Source organism: Triticum urartu, chromosome 1A (assembly GCF_056163025.1).
Source record: "Triticum urartu cultivar PI428250 chromosome 1A, HENAU_Tu73, whole genome shotgun sequence".
In the NCBI taxonomy this organism is placed as follows: Eukaryota; Viridiplantae; Streptophyta; class Magnoliopsida; order Poales; family Poaceae; genus Triticum; species Triticum urartu.
The window spans coordinates 575,167,349-575,180,007 of record NC_141873.1 but is presented as its reverse complement, the minus strand read 5'-3'; positions in this window follow the sequence as shown (position 1 = coordinate 575,180,007).

Here is a 12,659-nt window from a genome sequence, read left to right as displayed (position 1 = left end):
CATTTCTAGACAGATAATTCGGGACAGGGGAGTATGTGGACAAATTTAAATGTTTAATTAATAATTTCATATTTTAAGATTTTGTAGGTTTAGATACATTAGGATTATCATTTTTGCCACTTTTCTATTTTTTTATATGCAGACACTAGACTATTTTGGTATTTACATAGCTAGGAGCATGAAAGTTGGTATAACACATTAAAAATTAGATATACTCCCTTTGTTTTAAAATGTAAGGTGTATTAGTTTTTTAAAAGTCAACATGTATATGTTTGACCAAGTTTTACGAAAAAAATACCAACATCTACGGTATTAAATTTGTATCATTAGATCCATCAAGAAAAGTATTTTCACTTTTTATTTATACTTTATCATATATGTTGATATTTTATTCTATAATCTTGGTCAAACATACAAACGTTTGACTTGCACTAAAATCGGTACACCTTATATTCTCTATCGATTAATGGTCGACCGATTAATCCTGTTAATAGGTCGATTCACCGATTAGTCGCTACTCCCAAATCGACCGGGGAGAGGGGGGGGGGTGAAGTGTCAGATACTGAAAAAGAGTCTTGTTCTATCATAAATTTTTGCATCAAACATCTAGCTGTCGGAGGGGTGGGGGAATGGCCAAAATCGGCGACGGCAGGCCCAACTTATGTTGCGGCCATAGGGTTCGTGACATCGCCTTGACCAGCGAGATGGGCAAGGCGAAAGGATCGATATGGTTGACTAGAGGGGGGTGAATAGGCAATTAACAATTTTTAGCTTTTCTTTAGCAATTTAAACTTTGCATCAAAGTAGGTTGTCTAGATATGCAACTAGATGAGCAACCTATATGATGCAACACGAATAGAAACACAAGCAAGCAAGATATATGAAACAAATAAGCTACACAAGTAAAGGCACAAGATAACCAAGAGTGGAGACGAGGATGTGTTGCCGAAGTTCCTTCCCTTTGAGAGGAAGTACGTCTCTGTTGGAGCGGTGTGGAGGCACAATGCTCCCCAAGAAGCCACTAGGGCCACCGTAATCTCCTCACGCCCTCACACAATGCGAGATGCCGTGATTCCACTATTGGTGCCCTTGGAGGCGGCGACCGAACCTTTACAAACGTGGTTGGGGCAATCTCCACAACTCAATTAGAGGCTCCCAACGACACCACGAAGCTTCACCACAATGGACTATGGCTTCGCGGTGACCTCAACCGTCTAGGATGCTCAAACACCCAAGAGTAATAAGATCCGCAAGGGATTAGTAAGGGGGAATCAAATATCTCTTGGTGGAAGTGTAGATCGGGGCTGCCGCGACCCCAGCACAGAAACAGACGCAAAGCTGGGGGCGGTACTTCCGCACACCCGGTACTACCGCGCCCCCCATGCGGTACTACCGCAAGGCAAAAGTCCCATCCAGGGGGAAGGGGAACTTCCGAGCCTACTTCCGCAAAAAAACGGAAGTAGCAAAAACTCGACACAGTAGTACTGCCGAGGGGCGGTACTACTGCCTGACCGCATAGCGCGGTACTACCGCACGCCGAAAGCGGTACTACCGCGGCAGGTGCGGATGTAAAAAATTACATCCGCTCCTACTACCGCGAAGGGGCGGCACTAGCCTGGTGGGCAGCGGTAGTGCGACTCCAGGGGAGCGGTACTACCGTGGGCACCAGCGGTACTACCGCGCCACCGCGCGGTACTACCGTGGATGCCTACGGTACTACCGTTGATCCAGGAGCAGTACTACCGCAACCACAACAGCAGCCAGTCACAGGAGGCAGGAAAACGGAGGAAGCTCCAAGGAAGAAGGAGGGGATAAAAAAGAGACGTGTACGTGATGATTCCACCCAAACTTTTCCAACGCGGACCCCCTCTTAATAGTACGGCTTTCCTACGACTCAAATCCACCAAAAAGAAACGTAGAAAAGACGCCGTCTTCGTCAGTCTTCGAGGGGCACCCAATCGTCTTGTGCCTAGCAAAGAAGTGTCTGGAATACTCATGGCACACGATTAGTCCGCAAATGCGTTGTCATCAATCACCAAAACACTTAGGGATAAATAGTCCTTACAATCTCCCCCTTTTTGGTGGATTGATGACAAAATGGGATTTGCACAAGGAAAATACTATTAAGTAAATGCAAACCCCTCCTCTCTATAATATAGACGGGCTCCCCCTAAATGTGTGCCACCTAGATGAGCACGAATAGGAACATAGCTCCCCCTATATTATAGAGACAAGGCATATCTATCACTAGACAAGATAGTACAAACATAAGATAACTACGATAGATAGAGTGCATATGTCTTACACCATATGGAGGATAGGTCTCGAAGGCACAAACCAAACAAAAGCAAACGAGGCAAACGAGGTCCAAACGACAAAGCAAACAAACACACCAAGCACGACACAACACAAATCCCTACACTCTCTTCCCCTTTGGCATCGAGACGCCAAAAAGGCAGAGAGGACACCTACACACACGGGGTGGCTCAGGCAGAGAAGTCGTCCCACTGCTCATCGTGCTCCTCGTCAGACTCAGCGGCGGGGATAGTCTCCTCGATGTCATCCTCTGAACTGGTCCACTTGTAGCCCTGCTTTGACATCCAGGCAGCCTCAGGTGTGATGACGTCCCGCCAGACACATCCTCTCCAAAGAGCCTCATCACCTTCTTGTCACGGCGGCGACTCTCCTTGTCAGTCACGTGAGCCCTGTACTGTCCCTTCGCCTGCATGCAGAAGAGAGTCTTCATCTTGTCCTTCAGCTTCTTGGCCCATGACGGCTCAGAGGAAGAAGTGGTGGACCTAGCAGCACGGTCCTCAGCAGCAGTCTCAGCAGCAGCAGCCTCCCCCTCACCAGCAGCCCTCCTAGCAGAAGATGCCTCAGCACGGGTAGTGGTGTTGGCCCAGTTGGGCTTGACGCGGAGGCTGATGACTCATGGCGAATCCAATCTGGAGCAAGGAACTCATCACCTGGATACGTCTTTTCCCAAGTGGTGGAGAGCAGCAGAAACAGGTACGGTCCATAGATAGGTACCTTGCGAGTGAACACCGCAAACCGAAGCTCACACCACATGATGTGTGAGACATCAAGTGGCTGAGTTTGAGAAGAACGTGCCTCTGCACACAATAGCAACATGTCCACTAGATATGCATGTACCTTGTCCTTGTCGCCAATACGTGGGAACAGAGTGTTGCGGAAGATGCGATGCGTGATGTCCAGAAAGGAGTTCAACACCCAAAATGACTTGCCATTGGGGAGTACCTTCTCAACGAGAAAGGGCTGAAGCTGGTTCTTGTTGGCAGACTCAGAGTTGGCATGGGGGCGAACGCCAACGGGGGTGTGAAGCCCGTCATCAGGAATGTGCAGCAGATTCATGAACTCTTTCCATGTAGCAGACAGCTGACGGCCATTGGTCATCCAGGTCATCCTCCGCTCCTCCCCGGGATGAAAGTACACTGAGGCAAAGAACTGACAAATAAGCTCAGGGTCATAGTCAAGGTGAAAGGAGATCACCGGCTCAATAGCAAACTGCTCCACCAAGCCAGAGCCTCTCCAAAATAGTCACGAAACTTGTCCTTCCGCAGGTGATGCATGTCTATCCACTTGACATCCACGAAGGTATTCTGCTTGTTCTTGATCACATCCAGATAGATGAGAGCCTGTTGCTTGGTCCAGAACAACTCGGTGCCTCTGAGGATAGCCCGAGGATTCACATAGGGATTGATCTTCCGGCGCTCGACATACTCGGTGGTTGAAATCTCGTCCATGCCCTTAGCCGGTTCCTTTTGCTTGCTGGCAGTGGCCTTGACATTGCGCTTGGGGGCATTGGAGCCCTCTGGGGCTTCATCTTGGGGGTTGCGCAGACGCTTGGAGCCAGTGTCACGACTGGGATTGGAACGGCGAGAGCCACCACCTGAGACAAAGAACGCAAAAACACCCACAACAGCCAAGAGAGATTAATGCAAAGACCACAACAAAGCAAGTGAAACAAGTAGAAAGCACACATGATAAATGCATAGAGAGAGATTTGATCCCTACGGTAGTACTGCCAAGAGTTGCGGAGCTAAGAGAGTAGTACGGCTCTTAGACGCGGTAGTACCGTGCAAGATCATGGTAGTACCGGGTGTAGGAGCGGTAGTACGACCTTAGCGCCGCGGCCGGCGCGGTACTACCGCGTCTGCGGAGCGGTAGTACCGCACGGTACGGTAGTACCGCACCTGACGGGCGGTAGTACCGCACATCGGGCACGGTAGTACCGCACCGCGTCAGATCTGAACTGGTTCAAATCTGAAAAAGCCCGCGAAACCACAACGGTACTACGGTTGGACAAAGCTACCACAAGACAGTATATCAAGTATGTTTCCTACGCATCACGACTCTCCTACATCCTACTCTTGCATAGATTTGGCCTAAAATCTCAAGAACGACAAGTTTCTCCCCAAAAACCTAGAAGCAAGAGAACAGCCAAGAAAAAGAGGGATTTGGGGAAAAACCTTGGTCCATGGCAAGAGGAAGTGGTGGGGAATGATCCCACCGATCGGAATCCGAGGAGAGTGGCCGGAGACGGAGATCCGGCGAGGGCCTCCGGCGCCGTTCTTGAGAGGAAGAGACGTGGAGAGAGAGACAATGAATGGGTATGGGGAGTTGGAACTCCCCTGCCCGAGTCATAACCCCCACGCGCCCTTGACGGCACGGTAGTACCGTGCCCAGACACGGTAGTACCGCACGGCGCGGTACTTCCAAAGTACCGCACCAGAGCGGTAGTACCGTGCTGTGGCGTGGTAGTACCGTGCCTCCCAAAGCGGTAGTACCGCGCCCAGACGCGGTAGTACCGTGGGCTCAAGAAGATGCATGTTTCGAGCGCGAAAAACTGGATCTTTGCACAAACCACTCCGAGCCAACACGACACCACAAGACCACGCAACACACAAAACCAGAAAGGCACACGACAAACGAACCAACCACGAGACACCACCTCTCTAAAAGAGAGGGCGGTGGCTGTAGCCACCTATGTTTGAGTCAATTGGTATGGCACCGCGAAGAATTATCCTTGGGTCCATGACCAAAACTCGTCTTTGAAGCACAAGTACCATCAAACATGGCTAATGTGAAAGACTTGATTGATTTATGCATAATGGGGGGAGGGAGAGTTCATTGAGAGAACATCACTCCCCCTATGTCCATGCCTACATCTAAATAGGACAACACGTTGAGTATGGTGGGGTGTGCAAGGGTTCAAGCAACATTGCTCGAATCGATGATATTTAGCTCATGCCTTAACTCGCGAAATCTTGCTTCATCCAAGGGCTTCGTGAAGATATCTGCAAGGTTATCATGAGTGTTGATGTAGTTGAGCTCGATCTCTCCTCGCCTAATGTGATCCCGGATGAAGTGATACCGGATCTCAATATGCTTCGTCTTGAAGTGTTGCACCGGGTTGAGAGAGATCTTGATGGAACTTTCATTGTCACACCAAAGAGGCACTTTGTCACAAGTGACACCGTAATCCTTTAAAGTTTGCCTCGTCCATAAGAGTTGTGCACAACAACTACCGGCCGCCACATACTCCGCTTCGGTGGACGAGAGAGACACACAACTTTGCTTTTTGGAAGACCAACTTACCAAAGAGCAACCAAGGAATTGGCACCCTCCGGAAGTGGACTTCCTATCCACTTTGTCTCCTGCCCAATCAGAATCCGAGTACCCTACAAGCTTGAAGTTTGATCCTCTTGGGTACCATAAGCCAAAGTTTGGGGTATGAGCCAAATATCGAAAGATTCGTTTGACCGCCACATAGTGACTTTCCTTAGGTGCGGCTTGAAACCGTGCACAAATTCCCACACTCAACATGATGTCCGGTCTAGATGCACAAAGGTAAAGCAAGGATCCAATCATGGAACGATATACCTTTTGATCCACCACTTTACCATTGGGATCTAAGTCAAGTTGGCACTTGGTGGGCATTGGAGTGGAGGCCGGCTTGACGTCACTAAGATTGAATCTCTTGAGCATGTCTTGAGTGTATTTGGATTGATTGATGAAGGTTCCTTCTCTTCTTTGCTTCACTTCGAACCCTAGAAAGAATTTCAACTCTCCCATGGAGGACATCTCGAACTTTGAGGTCATGAGAGCGGCAAATTCCTCATTGAAAGCTTTGTTAGGAGAACCAAAGATAATATCATCAACATATAATTGGCACACAAATAACTCCCCTTTGACCTTCCTAGTAAAAAGAGTGGGGTCGATTAGCCCAACTTCAAAACCACGGTCTTGTAACAACTCGGTAAGGTGGTCATACCGTGGGGCTTGTTTAAGGCCATAGAGTGCCTTATCGAGTTGATACACATGACCGGGAAAGTAGGGATCCTTGAACCCGGGGGGTTGCTTGACGTAAACCAATTCATTAATGGGACCATTAAGAAAAGCACTCTTCACATCCATTTGTTGTAACTTAAAGTTATGATGAGAAGCATATGCAATCAACATGCGAATGGATTCAAGACGAGCAACGGGAGCAAAGGTTTCACCGTAGTCGATACCCTCGACTTGGGAGTAGCCTTGTGCTACCAAACGAGCCTTGTTGCAAATGATAATCCCATGGGCATCTTGCTTGTTCTTGAATATCCACTTGGTTCCAATGACATTGTGGTTCCCCGTTGGCCTTGGCACCAATCTCCACACTTTGTTGCGCTCGAAGTTGTTGAGTTCTTCGTGCATGGCATTGAGCCAATCCGGATCTTCTAGCGCCTCATAGACCTTGTGGGGTTCCACACAAGAGACAAACGCGTGATGCTCACAATAATTTGCTAGTTGTCTACGAGTGCTTACCCCCTTTCTTACGCTTCCAAGCACATTCGTCATGAGATGATCCTTGGTGGAGAGCTTGGAAGCAACCTTGGCGGCACGACTCTCTAATTCCTCCTCAGTGGTGAGTTGAGGAGTGGTTACTTGATCATCTTGAGCGCCGTCATGAACTTGTTCTTGATCTTGAACTTGCTCGGGGGAGAGAACATGACCTTGGGCATCACTTGGTGTGTCAACACCGTCTTGAGTATGATCTTGCCCTTGGTCTTGTTCATGAGGTTGAGGGCCTTCACTTTGTTATTCGGAAGTGTGTGAGCCTTGGGTTGGTGATGGCTCCACTTGAGTGGAGCATTGTCCTTCTCCTTCGGCCACAAGGGGTTCCTCAATGGGTAGGATGAAACCAACACCCATTCTTCTTATGGCTTGAGGAGGAATTTCATCACCTACATCACAAGTGCCACTTTGCTCCACTTGGGAGCCATTATTCTCATCAAACTCCACAGTACACGTCTCCTCAATAAGTCCCGTGGATTTATTGAGGACACGGTAAGCATGAGAGTTTGTAGCATAACCAACAAATATGCCCTCATAAGCTCTAGCCTCAAATTTAGACAACCGAACACCTTTCTTGAGAATGAAACACTTACACCCGAATACCCGGAAGTACTTGAGGTTGGGCTTGTTACCGGTGAGTATCTCATGCGGAGTCTTGTTCAAGCCCTTGCGGAGGTCGAGCCGATTTGATGCATGACACGCGGTGTTGATGGCTTTGGCCCAAAAGTTGTACGGAGACTTGAACTCCGCCATCATGGTCCTTGCCGCATCCATCAATGTCCGGTTCTTCCTCTCCGCAACACCGTTTTGTTGAGGGGTGTAGGGTGCGGAATATTGATGCTTGATTCCCTCGTCACTAAGAAACTCATCCAAGGTGTAGTTCTTGAACTCGGTGCCGTTGTCACTTCTTATTGTCAAGATCTTTGCATTGTTTTGACGTTGTGCTTCATTTGCAAAGTCAATGACGGTTTGTTGGGTCTCGCTCTTCCTCTTGAAGAAATACACCCACGTGTACCTTGAGTAGTCATCCACAATCACCAAGCAATACTTCCTACCTCCAAGACTATCGAAGTATGAGGCCCAAAGAGATCCATGTGAAGGAGCTCCAAAGGCCTCTTTGAATAAATGATAGTCGTGGGAGGGTGAGCCTTCTCATGTAGCTTTCCTTCGATACAGGCACTGCAAGCACGATCTTTAGCAAAACTAACATTCGTTAGTCCACGGACATGGTCCCCCTTGAGGAGACTTTGCAAAGATCTCATATTTATATGGGCTAAACGGCGATGCCAAAGCCATCCCACATCAACTTTAGCCATTAGGCATGTCGCGGTCTTAGTGGATCGCTCCGAAAAGTTAATCACATATAGACCGTTCTCGACATGCCCAACAAAGGCTACTTTAAGAGTCTTGCTCCACAAGAGGGCCACGGTATCGATATCAAAGAAAGTGGCAAAGCCCATGATAGCAAGTTGACGAACGGAAAGTAAATTGTATGCAAGGGACTCAACAAGCATGACCTTCTCGATCATGAGATCATGAGAGATGACCACCTTGCCAAGTCCCAATACCTTAGAAGATGAGGCATCACCCCACTCGACATTGGTGGGCATAGATGGAACCTTGTGCACGTCCACCACCAAGTCCTTGCTTCCGGTCATATGATTTGTAGCTCGGCTATCGAGCAACCATGATGCCCCACCGGAAGCAAACACCTACAAGAGATCAATGCTTGGTTTTAGGTACCCATTTTGTAATGGGTCCTTTGATGTTAGTAACAAGGGTTTTTGGAACCCAAATAGACCATTCAATGTATTCATGAAGAGAACCAACAAATTTGGCATAAACATGCCCATCACTAGCACGGCATAACACATAAGAAGGGTTAAAATCGCCAGCTTTGTTGAGAGGGGTGGCATTGCCCTTCTTGACATTGTTCTTCTTCTTCTCCTCGGGGGCACTCTCTCCCTCCCTCACAAAGGTTTGCATAAGGGGAGGAGGTCGTTTGGTCTTGTCGTTCTTCTTCTTGTTCTTGGAGTCGGGCACGTACCCAACCCCTTCCTTGGACACTCCTCCCTTTTGGTTGATCAAGAGATCGTTGAGGTTCTTCTTGCCTTGTATGCAAGTCGCAAGACCTCTCTCAAGTTGCTCCTTCAACTTCGCATTTTCCTCAACAAGATGTATATGCTCACAACACGGGTTAGTAGCATTTGCATCATCAATTAAAACCATATGAGGAAAAGTTGCTTTCTCCTTAGTTAGCTTCACTTGGAGTTGATCATGAGACTCCTTGAGACTAGCGTGAATACCCTTCAAGGCCTTGTGGGCCTTGTCAAGTATATCAAACTCCTCTTTGAGTCTAGCAAGATCAACCCCGAGTTTGGCCTTCTCGGAATTTAGCACACGAGAAACAATGAGGGCATGATCATAATCTTTCTTTAACTTAGCATGATCAACGTTGTGTGACTCCTCAAGAGCCAAACGAAGACCACGCTCTTCCTCAAAAGCATTGGAAAGATCCGAAATCTCATCGGCATAGTCATGACTATGCCCTTCCATCTTAGAGATGGTGTCTTCGTGAGCCTCGATCATGTCATTGGCCTCACCCAGTTGTTCCAAGAGAGCAACAAAGTGCTTCTTGGATTTTTCCTTGAGTTTGCCCATAAAGGCCTCAAACTCGTTAGCCTCCACATTAGCTCCCTCAAGTTCATTAATGCTATCTGTTGGGGAAGGATGATTAATGATGGTAGTTTTGATGTTGGAGGTTACCTTGTTGGTGGCTTTAGCCATGAGGCACTTGGCGGTGATGCTTTCGTTGGGTGAGTCGAAGAGAGACACCCGTGATGTTGTTGCAATGGCAACGGAGGCCATGTCAACCGACTCATCATCTTCATCATCATCATCATCCTCATTGTACTCTTCTTGCACAACCAAAGCCTTGGGAGGAGTCTTCTTGGTGAAGTTGTTCTTGTTGGGGAACGACTTGGCCTTGTCCTTTCGGATGAGTTTGCCACCATTGTCTTCCCTCTTCTCATACGGGCATTCCGCAACGAAATGACTCACGTTGCCGCAATTGTAGCAAGTCCTTACACATTGCTTCCCCCTTGTGCCACTCGAGTTGTTTTTGCTAAAATTGGGCCTCGAGTTTTTCTTGCTCCAAAATTGCCTTGAAGCAAGTGCCATGTGTTCATGATATGCATACTTCGTATCTTCAGGGTTGTTCTCCTCTTCTTCCTCTTCTTCTTCTTCCACGGTGAGCTTGGCCTTCAATGCAAGGTTAGGCTTCTTTGCCCGTTGAGAATGGAGCACCGCAGTCGGCGGTCTTGTCCAAAATGTTCATGGCCACAAACTCATCCAACACTTCGCTTGAGGTCAAAGTGTGGAAGTCCGGTCTTTGACGAATGACGGAGGACATGGCCTTGTGGTAGGGCATCATTGCCTTGAGGAATTTGCGCTTGATCCAATTGTCATCCGTGTCCTTGCTCCCGTGATCTCGTAGTGAGACCGCGAGTTTGGTTACTCTCCGATAAAGCTCACGAGGTTCTTCATCTTCCTTTATTGCAAACTCATCGGCCTCATCTTGTACCACTTCATAGTTGGAGCGTTGAATGCTTGCGCTTCCCCGGTAGAGAGACACGACACAATGCCATGCATCTTTGGCCAAGGCGAAGGGACGAAGATGAGGTAGGTCTTCGGGTGGAATTGCATCTTGAATGATGAAGAGAGTATTCTCATTGAATTGATTGTCCGCGGCTTCTCGAGGAGTGAAGTTGCTTGGATCATGTGGATAGAAACCTTCTTCAATGATTCTCCAAAGGTTAGTATTCACATGATTTAAATGACGTTTAAAGCGGTAAACCCAAGAATCAAAATCCTCATTTTTCACAATCTTAGGGGGAGGACCGTCATGATTCAAATGAGTGGAAGGAACAGGTCCACCATAAACAAGTGGTGGTTCCACATGGGAAAAGATGCCGGTGCCATTCTTGCCACTAGAAGAAGGAGCCTTTTCACTACTAGCTTCCCCCTTGTCGGGGATAGCATCCGACACCTTGATGGCGGGATCACCCACTTTCAACGGTGCGGTGGATAGTTTAATCCCCTCAAAAAATTTAGTAAACATGCTTTCAACTTCGGTCATCATGGAGGTTTTCAATGTCTCCAAGGCCACATTGAACTCCTCACGAGAGACCGAAGTTCCCCCATCGCCCGTAGACAAGATAGGACTCACACCGGAGTGTTCCTCCGCACCGTCTACGGTATCAACCATACTCTTTGGACGGTAAAGTCCTTAATAAAGAGACGAGGCTCTAATACCAATTGAAAGGATCGATATGGTTGACTAGAGGGGGGGTGAATAGGCAACTAACAATTTTTAGCTTTTCTTTAGCAATTTAAATTTTGCATCAAAGTAGGTTGTCTAGATATGCAACTAGATGAGCAACCTATATGATGCAACACGAATAGGAACACAAGCAAGCAAGATATATGAAACAAATAAGCTACACAAGTAAAGGCACGAGATAACCAAGAGTGGAGACAGTGGAGACGAGGATGTGTTGCCGAAGTTCCTTCCCTTTGAGAGGAAGTACGTCTCCGTTGGAGCGGTGTGGAGGCACAATGCTCCCCAAGAAGCCACTAGGTCCACCGTAATCTCCTCACGCCCTCACACAATGCGAGATGTCGTGATTCCACTATTGGTGCCCTTGGAGGCAGCGACCGAACCTTTACAAACGAGGTTGGGGCAATCTCCACAACTCAATTAGAGGCTCCCAACGACACCACGAAGCTTCACCACAATGGACTATGGCTTCGCGGTGACCTCAACCGTCTAGGATGCTCAAACACCCAAGAGTAACAAGATCCGCAAGGGATTAGTAAGGGGGAATCAAATATCTCTTGGTGGAAGTGTAGATCAGGGCCTTCTCAACCACTCCCGAGCAAATCAACAAGTTTGGTTGGCTAGGGAGTGAGATCAGGCGAAAATGGAGCTTGGAGCAATAATGGAGCATTAATGGTGGAAGAGGTGAGTCAACGGGGAAGAAGGAGACCCCTTATATAGTGTGTGGAAAAGATCCAACCGTTACCCACCAACCAGCCCGCGGCCAGCGGTACTACCGCGCCTGGCCAGCGGTACTACCGCTTGCAACCAAGCGGTACTACCGCACGGCAGTGCGGTACTTCCGTACCGACCCACGGTACTGCCGCGACCCCAGCACAGAAACAGACGCAAAGCTGGGGGCGGTACTTCCGCACGCGCGGTACTACCTGTTGGAAATATGCCCTAGAGGCAATAATAAATTGGTTATTATTATATTTCCTTGTTCATGATAATCGTTTATTATCCATGCTAGAATTGTATTGATAGGAAACTCAGATACATGTGTGGATACATAGACAACACAATGTCCCTAGGAAGCATCTAGTTGACTAGCTCGTTGATCAATAGATGGTTACGGTTTCCTGACCATGGACATTGGTTGTCGTTGATAACGGGATCACATCATTAGGAGAATGATGTGATGGACAAGACCCAATCCTAAGCCTAGCACAAAGATCGTGTAGTTCGTATGCTAAAGCTTTTCTAATGTCAAGTATCATTTCCTTAGACCATGAGATTGTGCAACTCCCGGATACCGTAGGAGTGCTTTGGGTGTGCCAAACGTCACAACGTAACTGGGTGGCTATAAAGGTACACTACAGGTATCTCCGAAAGTGTCTGTTGGGTTGGCACGAATCGAGACTGGGATTTGTCACTCCGTGTAACGGAGAGGTATCTCTGGGCCCACTCGGTAGGACATCATCAT